Source organism: Eleutherodactylus coqui, chromosome 13, assembly GCF_035609145.1.
Source record: "Eleutherodactylus coqui strain aEleCoq1 chromosome 13, aEleCoq1.hap1, whole genome shotgun sequence".
Taxonomy (NCBI): Eukaryota; Metazoa; Chordata; class Amphibia; order Anura; family Eleutherodactylidae; genus Eleutherodactylus; species Eleutherodactylus coqui.
Window position 1 is genome coordinate 90,107,583 of NC_089849.1, and position 16,268 is coordinate 90,123,850.

At 42.8% G+C, this 16,268-nt stretch overlaps 1 protein-coding gene across 1 annotated transcript in view; it reads left to right on the forward strand.

Annotated features, from left to right (window-relative positions):
• The window catches only part of LOC136587953 (uncharacterized), a 120,834-nt gene extending 105,730 nt beyond the window's left edge, over window positions 1-15,104 (forward strand). Inside the window, exon 7 of the mRNA XM_066586809.1 lies at window positions 14,797-15,104. The gene's annotated coding sequence lies outside the window, so the exon portion shown is untranslated. The remainder of the gene's footprint in view (window positions 1-14,796) is intronic.
• Window positions 15,105-16,268: the final 1,164 nt, after the last annotated feature.

The window sequence follows — 16,268 nt, forward strand, 5'->3', positions numbered from 1 at the left end:
AAGTAGCTTCACCAGAATTTTCAAATCGGCGGTCAATAAGGATATTGGTCGATAAGAATCAGGAAGAAATAGATCCTTTCCCGGTTTAGAAATTAAGCCAATTATAGCATCTCTCACTGAAGGTGGAAGTACACCTTTGTGCAGTGACTCATTAAAAACCATCAGTAAATGTGGTAGAAGCATATCTCGATAGCATTTAAAAAAATAGTTCGGAAGGCCATCAAACCTGGGTGCTCTTTCATTAGGAAGCATTGGTACGGCATCCTTTAACTCATTCAATGTCAGAGAAGACTCTAAAATCACTCTCTGGTCATCAGACAAAATTGGTGGTTGCATTTCAGCTAAATCCTCATAAAGATCTTCCTTGGTCCTCACCTAACTTAGCGGCGTACAAATTTTTAAAACAGAGGAAAAAAGTCTCCAAAATTTCATCCTTTCTTATAACCGAAGGATTATCAGGCCTTCTCAATGCTACCATATAAGATGATGATCCCTGTGCCTTAATTATAGAGTTAGAAAAGTGACTTCCTGCTTTCTTCACCTTCCAATTCCTAAAAAGACATGTACTTTTTGCAATACCTCTCATGTGATCCGCAAGGCGCAATTGTGTTTCTTTCCAATTAATTTCCACCTCATTAGTAGGAGAATCTTCTGCATGTAATAACCACATATAAATGCCTTCATAGCATTCCATATAGAGATGAGCGAGCACGCTCGGTTAAGGCAGATACTCGAGCAAGCATCGCTCTTCTCGAATAACTGTATACCTGCCCAACCAAATGCGGGGGGGGGAGGTGGGGGTGAGTGGGGGAAGAGATCTCTCTCACTCTCCCCAACCCTGCTCACCCCCGCCGCCCCCCGCATTTGCTCGGACGAGTATGCAGTTACTCGAGAAGAGCGATGCTCGCTCTAGTATCTGCCTGATCTGAGCGTGCTCGCTCATATCTCATTCCAAATTACAGACACTGAAGGAGAACCAATATTACACTGAAAGAATTCCAATAAAGCCTCTTTTGCTCTAGCATTGCCATCAAGTAAATGTAACCAAAAGGGATTTAACTTCCAAATTCTATCCAGACTAAATCCCCTACTATTTGTTGTCAACAGCAAACGCAGTGGAGAATGATCAAACACAGTTCACAGCAGATATTCCACTCTGTGAACATAGGAAAACATAGATGGAGTACCTATCGGGAGATCTATTCTAGAAAGGATATTATGCCAACTAGAAAAGAATTTTGTTGAACTTCTGGGTTTCTCAGCCTCCACAGATCCTATGAACCTAATTCCACTAATAAACATGCAAAAGTAGATGGGGAATAAGAAGCCACCGTAGAACCTTTATTAAATCGGTCCAAACAGGCATCAAAGCAATAATTAAAATCGCCCACCATCAATGTGGGAACAGCAGGAGAGACAGCCATAAACTCCATCATCTTCTTAATACAAAGTGTGATTGTTCCCAGCAAGAGAAATTACGTAATCTGTATGTGATACCTTATAATGGCTAATAAAAATACATGATGTAATAGCGAGCTTGTGAACCTCTCGGGTTCTTCATCAGGCTAGAAAAAAAAATCTTCTTAATACATTCGCTGGAATATGGAGGGGGGATATATATTGCCAATAAAAATAATTCTTTTGAGCAACAGAACATCTTAGGTAAATAAATCTCACCTTTTTATTCGTACAGGATGACTTACATCTGAAAGGGATGTCTGAAGGGATAGAATGTGGCCATTAAGAATGGTGATGATGCAAGTGAACAGTATGCTTTTGTTAAATGAGTTCTGAATAAACAGACAGCAGTTTGTTGAAATTACTGAATAGATCAAAAAATAGTACATCTTTTATTTTTATCGTCCATACCCCACACATTCCATGTAATTAGATTCACCTGTTGAGCCATGGTAAATGATATTCATTGTTATGTCGCACACGTATTCATATAATCTGAGAAGCTGGTTGCATTGCATAATAAATGTGAAGAAGGAGAAAAGAAATGGGAAAAAAGCACCACATCAAGCCTCATACACATATAGCCAGGGGCGTAACTATAGAGGATGCAGGGGATGCGGTTGCACCCGGGCCCAGGAGCCTCAGGGGTCCATAAGGCCTCTCTTCTCCATATAGGGAGCCCAGTACTATGAGTAAAGAATTATAGTTGGGGGCCCTGTTACAAGTTTTGCATCGGGGCCCGGGAGCTTCAAGTTACACCTCTGCATATAGCCCATAGCCCACGGGGCTCTAATCACCTAGATGTAGTGATAATGGTCAGAAAGAAACCCCCAAAATCACAGTGAGATTACAATAGACTAAGAAGCGACATCCAGGAATCTCCCACCTACCCAACAAGTAATTTCAGTTCAAGCGGTTGAATACTCCACCAGTAACCCACCAATAAAGAAGGACTACTTATTACTGTTATATAAATATTGTTCAATATTGAGCCAAACTAGCAGGACAGGTAGAGGTTCTCCTGGTGTGCCTTCACTGTTCCCATCACGCTCTAGGCTACATCCCGCATTCACTTTCTATAGGACTGGGGAGATAGTCAATCAATAAGTACTCGGGTATTTCCATCAGCCCCATTGAAATGAAAGTAGCACCAATAGCGCATGCTCCGCCAGCACTCCATTCATTCTGACATCCCTGCTGAGGGAGAAGCAACCCACGCAATGACAGGCAGAGCAGAATACAGGACCCCAATTTTCGAGATTGGAGTGGTGAGACCCCAACCAATCATTAACTGATACTCTATCTTGTGGATAACCTGTGCATAGGGAATAACTTGTAATTTTTTGTACAACCACTTTAAAAATAAAAAAAACTATCCATGCAGTTGTCAGGACCGCCTGCTCTCGGGGTCTCCGTGCCCGCACCACCGGTCCTATCACCCAAAAGGATTGAGTGTGGCGCAGGGGAGCCCCGGTCTTGGTGACCTCCCCTGGCCGCCGGGGTCCCAGACATTGGCTCCGGTCGCAGGCTCCCGTGCTCAGGGGGCAGCGCCTGGGTAATCGGGTTGCTGGGGATGCGGCAATGCCATGACATTCTGATTAGCATGTTCTGCACTTATTGCTGGATGTCTGGGTCTCTGCACTCGCTGACTTAGGTCTGGGTCTGGCTGCTGGCAGGCTCCCTGCCCCAATCAGCTGCTGGGGCGGAAGTTCTGACAGCATTTATACGTGCCTGTTTCCTTCCAGCATTGCCAGTGTATGTTTGTCTCCAGGCTACACCCGTGTTATTCTTATCTGATTTCCTGTTGTGACCCTCTGCTTTTGGGCCTGACTTTGACCTCGCCTGATCCCTGGTACCGCGTATTCTACTGTTGCCAACCCGGACTTCCTGACTTGCCTCTGTGTCTGTTTGTCTCTGTATTTGTTTGTAAGTCTGACCCCCTACCCCGCTTCCCTAGTGAGAATAGGGACCGTCGCCCAGTTGTCGCCCTGGGGCCTAGCCCAGGGGGGCAAGTAGGTAGGGACAGGGGTTGCGGGTAGCTTTTAGGGACTTCCAGTACCCGGACCCCAGTCCCCTGACAGCAGTTGTAAGGTGTGTCCAAAGCAAATATACATCCAATTGTGTATCGTGCCTTTACATGCTTAGGGCTTAGTCACACGGGCACATTCGGCCACCGATGCGCCCGTCTTCCTGCACGAAGAAGACGGCTGCACTGCAGGTGCGGACGACTCTTCGCAGCGCCGGAAGACAAAACACATCACTGGCAATGGGGCTGGTCATGTGTTTTTTCTCCGCACTTGCACTGCGGCCATCTTATCGTGCAGGAAGACGGCCGCATCAGCGCCCGAATGCGCCCTTGTGACTAAGCCCTTAAAGATTTATTGCTGCACTGTTTATTACATAAATATTGCCCTGTTCTGATTGTTAATACTGCACTGTGCATGTCTTTATACAGTTTTACTATATGTATATATGTTGAATCGCAGAGGCAGAAAGAGTCTATGTTTGCAAAACAGCCCTTCACAGAATAGACTTGAATTAAAATGTATATTGTTATTTCTAACTTAGATAAAAGACATTCACACACGGGCACAATTGTCACATGTATGAGATATGGACGAAAGGGCTCGCCAGTCTCCAACAGGGCAACAACGACAACACTCAGACACACTACAAACGTAAAGGACCCATCCCTCAATACTAATTGGATTGATGCTCAACCAGAGATTACGCTCAGGGACGTAACTAAAGGCTCAGGGGCCCTGATGCAAATCGTGAGCTGGGGCCCCCCCTCTTTCTGTATCTGTACCTGTACCCATACCTAAACCATGCTGCACAGAGACATAACTTGAAGCTTCTGGGACCCAATGCAAAACCTGTAACAGGGCCCCCAACTATAATGCTTTATTCATAGTACTGGGCTCCCTCTATGAAGAAGAGAGGCCTTATGGGCCCCCTAAGGCTCCTGGGCCCGGGTGCAACCGCATCCCCTGCACCCTCTATAGTTGCGCCCCTGCCTGTACAGATTACGATAAGCACCAAATGGGTGGCAGTGTCCCATTGGCAAACGTATCCTATTCTAGGTTGATAGAACTTATTCACAAGAAAGAGTAGAATGGGAGGGTATGGTCCTAATGCTCAAAGACGTTTGAATCAATTCCCAAATGGTAGGTATCTGGAAATTGGTTAGATGATCTTGTTATTAACGCAAAAGGAGTAGTTACGATCAGGTAAAACTCAAGCTCAGATATTAAATTCAACGTGTTTCATTGCAAGATATCACAGATCATCAGGAAGTAGAGAGCTTCTCAAGAGTGTGTCTGACCAAGAGGTGAACGCCTCGCTCAACAGTCACAACATGTGAGCATATAAAGATTGTCTGAGGATTGAACTGCACCAAATAATCAAGTGCATGAATAATATAATGTGTGTGTATATAAAGTTATAGGGTAAGAAGCAAGAAGCTACACAACCAGTACACTAAACCTATTAATGATACCAAATGCTTTTCAGAGTAGGTAAGTACTGGTCTGTAATACTCTAAAAGAACCTAAGGAGATATCATGGAGTTTTCAATATCTATGAAATTTCCCCCATATTACTAAAAAGATTTATCAACCCTAGGCTGAGCTATCTTCATTGGCCAGAGTTCAGCTATTTAGCCGGTAATCTAGCTGTATGTTTCGTCTCTTGCTTCTAAAGTAAGCACAATGGCTCTTTGTGCAAAATCTCCCCCTATCTTGAAATCAAAATAAAAAAATGAGCAGAGCCCATGGCCTTGATAGTAGACCAGGGCATATGGAGAATTTCCCATGGAACCCAGTATATACAGCTAGCTAGATATCCACTTAGTGGGTGTTTCTCAGGCGTCACTCAACCAATCAGATGTCCCAAGTGAATAGTAAACAAATAGTCTCCTAATATGCTGCTGTCAAACTGCCCATTGCACATACCATGCAGGCTCAACCGTGCTCCTCCATAACCTGACGGTTCGATGTAACCTGCAAAGTTGATAAGCAATGCCTGTGCGTCTGAAACCCTCACACTTCCAGGTAATTGGAAGTAGTGAGTGTCATCTACGTAGTCCCGGTAACCAGTTGCCTCCAACTGCTCATTGGCATGCTCATTGAGTAGGGTCACGATACGGGATGATGGAGGTTTAGGCGGGCGCACTAAAGCGTCATAACATACTGACACAGCAGATGGGCAGGGACGTGTGGTGCCATCTTGAAAGTGGGAAAATCTGCATTGATACCCAGACTTCCGGATACTGAGTAGGTAAGTTGGTAGCAGAGAGACTAGTGCATATAAAGGGATGACTATTTTGTGTGACACGGCTGCAAAATTATTGATGAAGAAGATATGGAAAATCCATATTTTTTATATATATATGGCCACTGCCTGCTACAGAGTACAAAAGAGCTAGGGCAGTGGTGAAATACAGATACAAATACCAGTACTGCCCATACTCTGTGTTTATTGTTCATCTTTTTGCCCATCATAGTATTCGAACTCTATGAGCAAAAAATGCAATCAACAGGTAAGTTGTGCATTGTAGAAGCCATGTTAAAAAAGTATACAGGATTGAGTGAAAAAAAGTAAAAGAAATATGAAGCTTAGAATCTATTTAGAGGAAACAGTTGAACATCAGATTTTCGTTAATCCCCTTAGGTTGGGGAGTGTCTGTAGAGGTGCACTACTGAGAATGGCCTTTAGGGGGTAACAGACAGACAGTCTGGTGCCTGAGACAAGAGAAAACACCCACAGGTGTGGTCAGGAACTAAGATATAGCTGTTCATTCCTACTACAGTCAGTGGTGAAGTGGGCTGCAAGCTTGAGACAGGCCCAGTGAGAGGGACCTGGGCTGTGAGAGCCCGAGACAGAGCCAGGGGAAGACCTAGACTGGGAGCAAGAGGTCTGGAGAGAGACCTGGGCTGGAAGCCATACAGATGTCCAGAGAGGGACCTGGACACCAAAGAGACTGACTGTGTGCCTCAGGAAAATGGGTGAAGCATTCCTGAGAAAGAAAAGCTGTGTGAGACTTTAAACTGAAGACAACTGGATGAAGCTGCCCTGGAGAGTGGGTGAGAAACACAGATGGACTGTATATTGAACTATATGAAACAAAGGGACATTTAAGTTTATTTGCTGAGCAGCTGTGCTGAAACAAGCGGATATTGCTGAGAATGGTGAAAATAAATCAGATTTTGGAGTTTAACCCATTGGTGTCTAGCTGTGGTGTGAGCGAATAATCCTCGGGTTGCTACAGTGTCCAATCTGAATATCCAAGCTGCCTCCTGTTGCAGAATCAATGGATCGATGTCGCCCCCCCCCCCCCCCCCCCCCCATCATGTCACATTTCACCAATTCAATGCTCTGGAATTTGAGACAGTCTGGGTCGCCTCGGTGCTTATCCCAGATATGATTTGACAATGGACAATGGAGTACTTTCTCTCCTCCTAACATTATCTATGTGTCCCAAAACTTGTCTTCTTAATTGTTGTCGTGTCTTTCCCACATATTGTTTTTGGCACGCGCACATTATTAAATAGATGACATTCATGGTGAGACAATTGATAAAGTCTCTTATCTCATAACTTTTGCCCGTGACCACAGAAGTGAATGAATTACTTCTATGAATGTAGGTGCATGCCGCACATTTGGAACATGCAAATGTGCTTTTGGGCTTGGAACATCTGAGCCAATTGCCATGACTGGTATTGGGCTTATAGTGGCTTTTGACTAGATGGTCATGGATATTTCGTCCGTGTCCATAGGTAATGCTTGGGGATTTAGGAAGCATACTTTGTAGTTCTTTGTCGTTCATCAAAATATCCCAGTACTTTTCCAAAATACCTCTGACCTGGGTATGGCCCGCGTGATAAGTCCCTATAATCCTGATCTCAGCTGATGTTTCACGATTTCTCGGGATCAGTAATTCAGATTTTTTTTTTTTTGTTTGGCAAAATCGTATGCCTTATCTAAGATCTTAGGATTAGAGATGAGCGAGCACCCAACTGCTCGGGTCCGCGTTATGCGAGTCGATCTTTTCATAAAATTCGAGAGCTCTACCCGAGTAACGAACCCTATTGACTACAATGGGAGACTCGAGCATTTTTGTATGTGGGATGCCGGGTTTTCTTTCTTTCTTTCTCTCTCTCTCTCTAATTTCTCTGCTCAAATCTATTTTTTTTTAAATTTATTATGGGAAATAAACAAGTAGGTATATACGAATTAGAGGGGTAGTAATCAGTCATTTAACAAATTGAACTATAACAAAAGACAATTCTGCTGTGCCCTTTAGTAATAATACAAAATAAAACTTCTTATTTAGAGACTACGATAGCCCGAGAAAAACTAAAGAAAAACAAAGAATTTTTACCTGGTAGTCTCTATTTTAATATAATTGATGATTAAAATAAAAGGCATTATCTTTTTTTAGCTTGTAGGAAATTGGTATTTGTTCTGAAATTCAAGCAACATATTCCAAATATTTCACAAGACTTCCTTCTCACAGGTTTCAGGTTTTCTCAAAAGCATGTACAGTATTTACTTCATTGTACCATTCCGAGACTGAAGGTGTCCCATTCTCTTTCCAATATCTAGGTATTAAAACTTTGGCTGCATTGCTGAGGAAGGGAATATCCACAATCTATTTATAAGTTATCTAAATGTAGCAAATTAAGTTTGGGAGAAAACTTTACATTAACCCTTTCCAATCCACTGTCTGACCTCTTAAGACATTATGATTTAAAGGAGATGTCCCGAGGCAGCAAGTGGGTCTATACACTTCTGTATGGCCATAATAATGCACTTTGTAATGTACATTGTGCATTAATTATGAGCCATACAGAAGTTATAAAAAGTTTTATACTTACCTGCTCCGTTGCTGGCGTCCCCGTCTCCATGGTGCCGACTAATTTTCGCCCTCCGATGGCCAAATTAGCCGCGCTTGCGCAGTCCGGGTCTTCTCCTCTTCTCTATGGGGCTCCGTGTAGCTCCGTGTAGCTCCGCCCCGTCACGTGCCGATTCCAGCCAATCAGGAGGCTGGAATCGGCAGTGGACCGCACAGAAGCCCTGCGGTCCATGAAGCCAGAGGATCCCGGCGGCCATCTTCAGCAGGTGAGTATGAAGACGCCGGACCGCCGGGATTCAGGTAAGCGCTGTGCGGGTGGTTTTTTTAACCCCTGCATCGGGGTTGTCTCGCGCCGAACGGGGGGGGGGGGGTTAAAAAAAAAAAACCTGTTTCGGCGCGGGACATCTCCTTTAAGGTTGTACAGCTCCGATGTTTGAAGACGTCCGTCAGGGTTCTCCTACTATATATTCCCAGCCTCTCTGCTGCTGGAGCCTATCCAACGTGTCACATCATGCAGTACCGGCTTTAGCCAGCATATAGCGCCGTTGTATAATGGCAGAAAAAGAGTAAGCCCCCTAGCAAATTCAGGATACAAATTGGATTGGAAAGGGTTAAAATCCTAATATAAGATTAAAAATGTCTTGCAGATCATTACAATATGGTTGTATAAAGGGGCAGAGAAACCCTATGTGTAAATAAGAGCTCAAACCTTTTGAGCAATGCCAACATAACCGGGAGAAGTTTGAATCTATCTTGTGTAATAATTCTGGGATTTCATGCTATCTGGACATTATTTTATAGTGGAATTCTTTCAATTGTGTTGATATTGAAAAAGAGTGTGATTGGAGTAAGAACTGTTTAGTCTGGTCTGTAGTAAATGTAGTGTTCATGCCCTGTTCCCAGTGTTTAATGTCAGAAGGGATCTCATTACCATGTAGAAAAAGAAAAATAGGCCGTGGTCAGACCATAAAAAAGCCCCTGCGCTCCAGGACTGTCTGGACTGTCCCTATACAGGGAGTCCGGACACGTCAGGGTGAGTTCTAAGTTTATTTCTCACTATCATACATCTTCCAAAGAAGTCTTGAGAACACTGTATGGTCTTCTCCTCCAATCTATCCCTGGAGTGTTGCCTTAGCTGATTACCATGCAGAAAAAGTTTGTATGTTTTAGAGATCTTGCCTTTCATATGATTTGCTTTCAAAATTAATTTACGGAAAAAGCTCCGGATTTGCATCTAGTATTTCCACAAGATAGACATATAATAAAGTAGTCCTCTGCACTAAATTGGTTTTACCCTAATCTGCTCAAAAACAATTGTTTTCGGAGAAAGACTTTATCATCAAATATTTTAGAAATTGTGGACCATGTCATTGCACTAATACTTATGTCGAGAAGTTCCAATCTGGATAAAGATCTGTCCAAAGACTCAGTTCTTCGATTAAAGCACTTTGTGTGAGATTTGGGGATGGGTAAGGATTAGAGATGAGCGAGCCTACGCGGTAAGGCAGTTTCTTGAGAGAGCATCGCTCTTCTCGAGTAACTGCTTAGTGATCTGAGCAGGCTCGGGTGGGCTGCGGGGGTGAGTGGGGGGGGAGCGGAATGGAGCAGGGGGAAGAGAGAGAGATCTTACTCACTCTTCCTTCCGCTAACCCCACCCGCCCCCGCAGCCCACCCGAGCCTGCTCGGATCCCTAAGCAGTTACTCGAGAAGAGCGATGCTCGCTCGAATAACTGCCTTACCGAGTAGGCTCGCTGATCTCTAGTAAGTATTATTAACATGTCATCCGCTAAGGAGGCTGGTTTATGCTCTTTCTGAGCACACATCAGACCACTAACACATCTATTTTGCCTTAATTTTTCTACAAAAACTTCTATTATTAACACAAAAAGCAATGGCGAAAGGGAGTATACTTGTCTTGTACCATTCCTTATGTCAAAATGAAGAGAAAATTTGTTATTGACCTTCTTTTTTTCAGAGAGACTTAAATATAGTTCCATAATCTTATCTACAAATAATTCAGGAAACAAATTTCAGTTTATTGACAAAAAATTTGACAAAACAGCCAATCAGCTTTATGGAATTCTTTTTCTGTATCTGTTGTAAGAAAAGTCAAAGGGATTTTATTGTCTTTAGCAAAGTGAATAATATTTAAGATTCTAAAGGTGTTATAATTGGCTTCTCTAAATGGCGTAAACCCAAGGTGTTCTGTGTTGATTACGTTGGGATGTAATGGCCCTTTTACATGGGATAATTTCCACGCTCCTGCGGGATTCTGAAGGATAATCGTCCCATGTAAGGGTGGATTCAGCCGAGCGTGTTTATGTGCGTACAATTGCGTGCACAAAAACGCGCGCCTATTAGAACCATTTGTTCCCTATGGTGTGTTCACATATCCCTGTTTTACAGGCATGCAAACGCACTTACCTGCAAAACATAGGACATGCATGCACCATAGGTCTGTGGTGTGTGTCAATATTCCCCAGCGGGGAGTCCCCTTGTCACTGAACACTGTCACAGTGTTTAGTGACAAGGGGACTCCCAGCAGGAAGTAAAGAATCCCCTGCCACAGCTGTCACAGTGTGCGCGGTTTCGTGTGCATCAATGTACGCTTATGCACACGCTCGTGTGAATGCACCCTAAATGCATGCAGCAACTAATGACTGAATGAGAATTGTTTAGTTGTTCAGTTTCTGCCTGCAAAAAAACTGAAAGACGTGGTTCAGTGTAAACATCAGTCGTTCACTTTTGAACAACTATCTGCTTACTGTGAATGGAGGCGGGAGGGGGCAGAATGCTCCTCAGCCCACTCCCCTCTGCCTTCATACTAGTAGCGCTGTGAGTGATGCCAACGATACTCATTCCTGTGTAACAGCACAAGAGTGAGACTCACTGGGACAAACTGTCAGGCATTGTTTGCAAGACAGCTCATCCTGCGTAAGAGGACCATAAGGCTTTCATTCGATTAGTTAAAATTTTAATAAAGTTTAATGCCATTGTTAATCAGTGAGATAGGCCTAGAGCCGTTACGAAGAGTGGTATATTTCCTCTCTTTTGCAAGGAGTTTTATGGGCAAACAGAGCTTCTTTCTGGAAATGGTTGGTGTCTCATTCGACCTGGGCGCTATACACACCTTGCCCAGATGCAGACACCAGACAAAGGGGAAGTGCAATGCTGCAGTAAAACCCCTATTCAACAAAGGAAAACACAAAACAAGAGGAAAAGCTGCCCCTGCTCCTAACTGGGAAAGGTCCCTACCTAACAGCAGACTGACCGCGCTCATAAGTGCAAATATGCCACTCGGCCTGCTACCTGATCCTAACAGGGAGCAAGCGAGAAGACCGACAAACCTTGCTGAACTGATTAATCTTGACTCAGATAACACTGTTTCCCTTGGAGAAAGGCAAGTCAGTGATGAAATCCATGGACAGATGGGTCCAAGATTTCTGAGAGGCAGCACATGGGAAAAAAGTCTTCTTACCAGATATTATTCATAAGTAGTCTTTATTCATAGTCCACAGAAAAAGACGCAACGTTTCGACCAATGTTGCTATGGTCTTTGTCAAAGACCATAGCAACATTGGTCGAAACGTTGCGTCTTTTTCTGTGGACTATGAATAAAGACTACTTATGAATAATATCTAGTAAGAAGACTTTTTTCCCATGTGCTGCCTTTCCATAATTTACTGATTACAATGTGCGGTGGATGCCTGGAGTCCGGAGTCTAGGTGGGCATGCACAAACCAGTCTTGTTTCCTCCCACAGCTGTTTGCTGTTACTTCAGTGCTGCCGTTCCTATTTTTGGTTTTTGCAAGATTTCTGAGAAACTAGGCGGGACAACAACTTCCTGGCAGGGAGATTCTGAGGCGATTTGTTTCTAGCACAAACTTTACAATAGGAAACATAACTAAAACATCTCATCTTAAAGACGATGATCAAAAAATTGTATTTACCAACTTTTCAGTATTATTAATGCCTGGATGCCCTGCCAGAACAGAACTGTGCATTTTGGAGAGTACTTGAAGCCTCAAATGTAGGGGAACAAAAAGCTTCCCCTCTGACAGACCCAAAGGAGCCAAGTCTTGGGCCTAACAAATCTGCTCCTCCAGATCTAGGGGCACTGCTGACATCACCACTCCTTCGAACAGAATGGGCGCAGGTGATTCAGAGACCATTGAAACAAAACTCCTAGACAGAGCATCTGCTTTGACACTTCGACTACCAGGACGGTATTTAACCACAAAGTTCGAAACTAGAAAACAACAACCACCACTTCGCCTGTCTAGGCTTAAGTCTCTTAGCTGCATATAAATATATCCGATTTTTGTGATCTGTAAAACCAGTCACTTTATGTGTAGCCCCTTCATGTAGATTCAAAAATATATCAGGAATAGTACTCAGGGTACACAATTTTCAATATATTAATAAAGTAGAGGGGACTCTCCTGGTGCTTGTGGCCTTGTCCCCCCAGACAGGGGAAACTGACACAACAAAGTATGTCCGGGGAAAATCCCTTCCTTTAACCAGATGGGGTCCTCTGGTGAGCCGCAGGAACCTAACTCCAGATTCAGGAACCCAGGAAAATAACCAAAACAAGCTAAATAAATGTGCAGTTCTGCGCTCTTTATATGGATGGGATGTGTAAACAAATATTCTTTTATATTGTGACAGAAGCACTTACTTCTTCGGGAGGTCCCCTCCTTGGAGACCCTCCTTTTTTGGATGAAAGAGCCTTAAGATATCTCCCCCGACTGGATGTCCAAGTCAGAATCCTCCAAGACTTAGCAAACACTAATTATACAAACAAAAAACCATAATACACATGACAAATGGCCAACACAATGCAACGCGTTTTGGAACAACAGCGCCCCTTTTTTAAGCATCCATCTGTATAGGAATCCCCTCCTTTATATATGCTAGAGCACTACTTCATGTAGATGCCGCCACTCTGCAAAGGCCTATTTAATAGCCAACAGTTCTCTATTGCCTATGTCATAATTTTGTTCGGTCGAGATAAACTTCTGTGAAAGGAAAGCACAAGGCCAAAGATTGTTCAACTCACTAGTGCCCTGAGACAGAACTGCTCCCAACCCTGAGGCATCCACCTCTACCATAAAGGGTTTGGAAGAATCCAGGTGTATAAGAGTAGAAACTGCTGCAAAACACCTTTTCAAGGCATAAAAAGAATGTAACGCTTTCAGAGACCATTTAGAATGAAAATAACTTTTCTTGGTCATATGCGTCAATGGTTTAACCATTTTCAAAAATCCCCATACATATTTTCGGTAATAGTTAGCGAACCCCAAAAAGCTTTGGAGCTCCTACAGATTCTCTGGCTGAACCAAGTCCAAAACAGCTTGGACTTTATCTGGATCCATCTTAAAACTATGCGGGGTTATAACATGCCCAAGAAAAGTAATCTCATGTATGGCAAAAACACACTTCTCCCTTTTAGCAAACAAATTGTTTTCTCGAAGTGCCTGCAACACCTGACAAACATGCAGACTTGGACACTGCACCAACCACCACGACCAACTGAACTGCAGAATAAACAGCAATGAGCTAAGAGAGGCGTAGGACTATAAAGCCTTCTCTACCTGCTGGTAGGTAGACCAGGGAAAGAAAACACACCAAATGTCACGACCGACAAGCCGTGACAGTTGGTTTTCATTCATATAATTAAAATATTGAAGTACATGTGGGGCTAGGGTTTCCCTAAAAGTTTTATAAGAGGAGGAGCTGCCCTTGGGGCATAGGTTAATACTTTTTTCAACTTCTTGAAGTGTAATCAGTTTGTTTAAAGATCTTTTTTGAATATCAGAACATTGAGGAAAATTAATACAATCTGGAATTTTTTGCATCTTTTGAATTTTCTGATATCTATTCTCTGGCGTGCTATTAATGCTGTATAAATCTGTATAATATTTAAATTGTTATTTCCTCCGTTTTATGCAATAGTTTATCGTTTTTATCTTTGATTTTCGAAATAAAGGTTTTAACATTTTGCTTTTTAATCAAGAATGCTAATCTTTTACTGCATTTTTCTGAAAAGGAGTAATGCTTAAATCCTGCATAAAAGAGATATCTTTCCGTTCTTTAACCCTTTCCAATCCAATTTGTATCCTGGTTTTCCTAGGGGGCTTACTCTTTTTCTGCTGTTATAGAATGGCGCTATCTGCTGGCTAAAGCCAGTACTGCATGAGGTGACACGTTGGATAGGCTCCAACAGCAGAGAGGCTGGCAATATACAGTAAGAGAACCCTGACGGACGTCTTCCAACATTGGAGCTGTACAGCCTTAAATCATAATGTCTTCAGAGGTCAGACAGTGGATTGGAAAGGGTTAATTAAGAAGATCTCTCAATCTGATGCGTAAATTAAACAAATCCTTTTCCAAATTTATAGTTTGTTATTTTATGGTGAGCTTCAAGCACTTTTATCTGTTCAAGTAAGGAATTTATTTCTCTCTCTCTTTTTTTTTCCTAGAACCTAGTTCAATCAACAGATCTCTAACTACTGCCCTGTGAACTTCCCACAGCATTGAGGAACTAAAGGATTCTGCCAAATCTAATTTGAGTTTTACTTTATGAATGTGTTCCTTCTTTTTGATCTTTTATTAAGTGTAATATCAATATTCAAAAAAGGAGCATGATCAGAATAGAGAATGGACTCTGGCAAGGTCTTAATTACTGTACCAATTACAGTGGAACATAAAAAATATATAATTAATTCTTGAGTATTTCTTATGTACTGCAGAGTAAAAGGAGAATTCTTTTGAGGAAGGGTGAGAAATAGAGATGAGCGAGTATACTCGCTAAAGGCAATTGCTCGAGCGAGCATTGCCTTTAGCGAGTACCTGCCCGCTGGAGACTGAAGGTTCGGGTGCCGGCGGCGGGCAGGGAGCTGCGGGGAGAGTGGGGCAGTACGGAGGGGAGATCTCTCTCTCCCTCTCTCCCCCCCAGTCCCTCCTGCTGACAGCCGCTACTCACCGCTCCCCGCGCCGGCACCCGAACCTTCAGTCTCGAGCGGGCAGGTACTCGCTAAAGGCAATGCTCGCTCGAGCAATTGCCTTCAGCGAGTATACTCGCTCATCTCTAGTGAGAAATTCTCAAAGGAACTACTAAGTGGAAGTTGACAAATAATTTTTTTTTTTTTTTTTTAATGGGATTTTAAAGTCACCTCCTAGTATTAAGTATCTCTCTATAAAATTCTGCAAATGGTCAAAGACGTTAGAAAAAAAATTGCTTTATGGGCATTTGGTGCATAAACGTTTACAAATATAAACATTTTATCATATACGGTGCCCTTTAAGAAGACATAACAGGCCTCTGGATCAGTTTTAATACCTTGAAAATTAAAAGTTTTTTTTTTTTTATTCAAAACAGTAGCAACCCCTCTGTTCCTTTTTATTGGCGAAGAAGAATTCTAGCACTGAGTGAAAGACCTATCTTATTCTGGAACAGTTTCCAGGATTCCCCTTATGCATAAATTATTTCTTCTAGAATGGTTTTCCAGATCATTGATATGCAATTTTTGAAGATAGAGTTCTTTATGTTTGTAAGAATTTCCATCACTCTTTAAGAATGGTTAATCACTTGGGTGCATGTATCTTCTAGAGTTGCAAATAAGTAAGATGGAATAATACCTCTGCAGTACCACTTATTGGATGTCAGAGCCTTTATACAGGCCTTTATAACAATGATCGGGAATAGGAAACCAAGCAAGAATCCATACACAGACAGCTGTTTCAGGGTGTTTGCTCCTCATCAGTGTGCAGTAGGTTTCTGGCTTAGCTGGTGAGAGGTCTGTAACATGGGTCAAGAGGAGTGTCGTCTCTCACTTAAGGAGAGCACCCAAATAGTGTGTGGAGACACATAAGGGGTGAGTGGATCGGGGGATGTCATTATCTCTCCCCAAGGAGAGCACCCAGAAGGGGTGTGAAAAGACAACTGAAAATG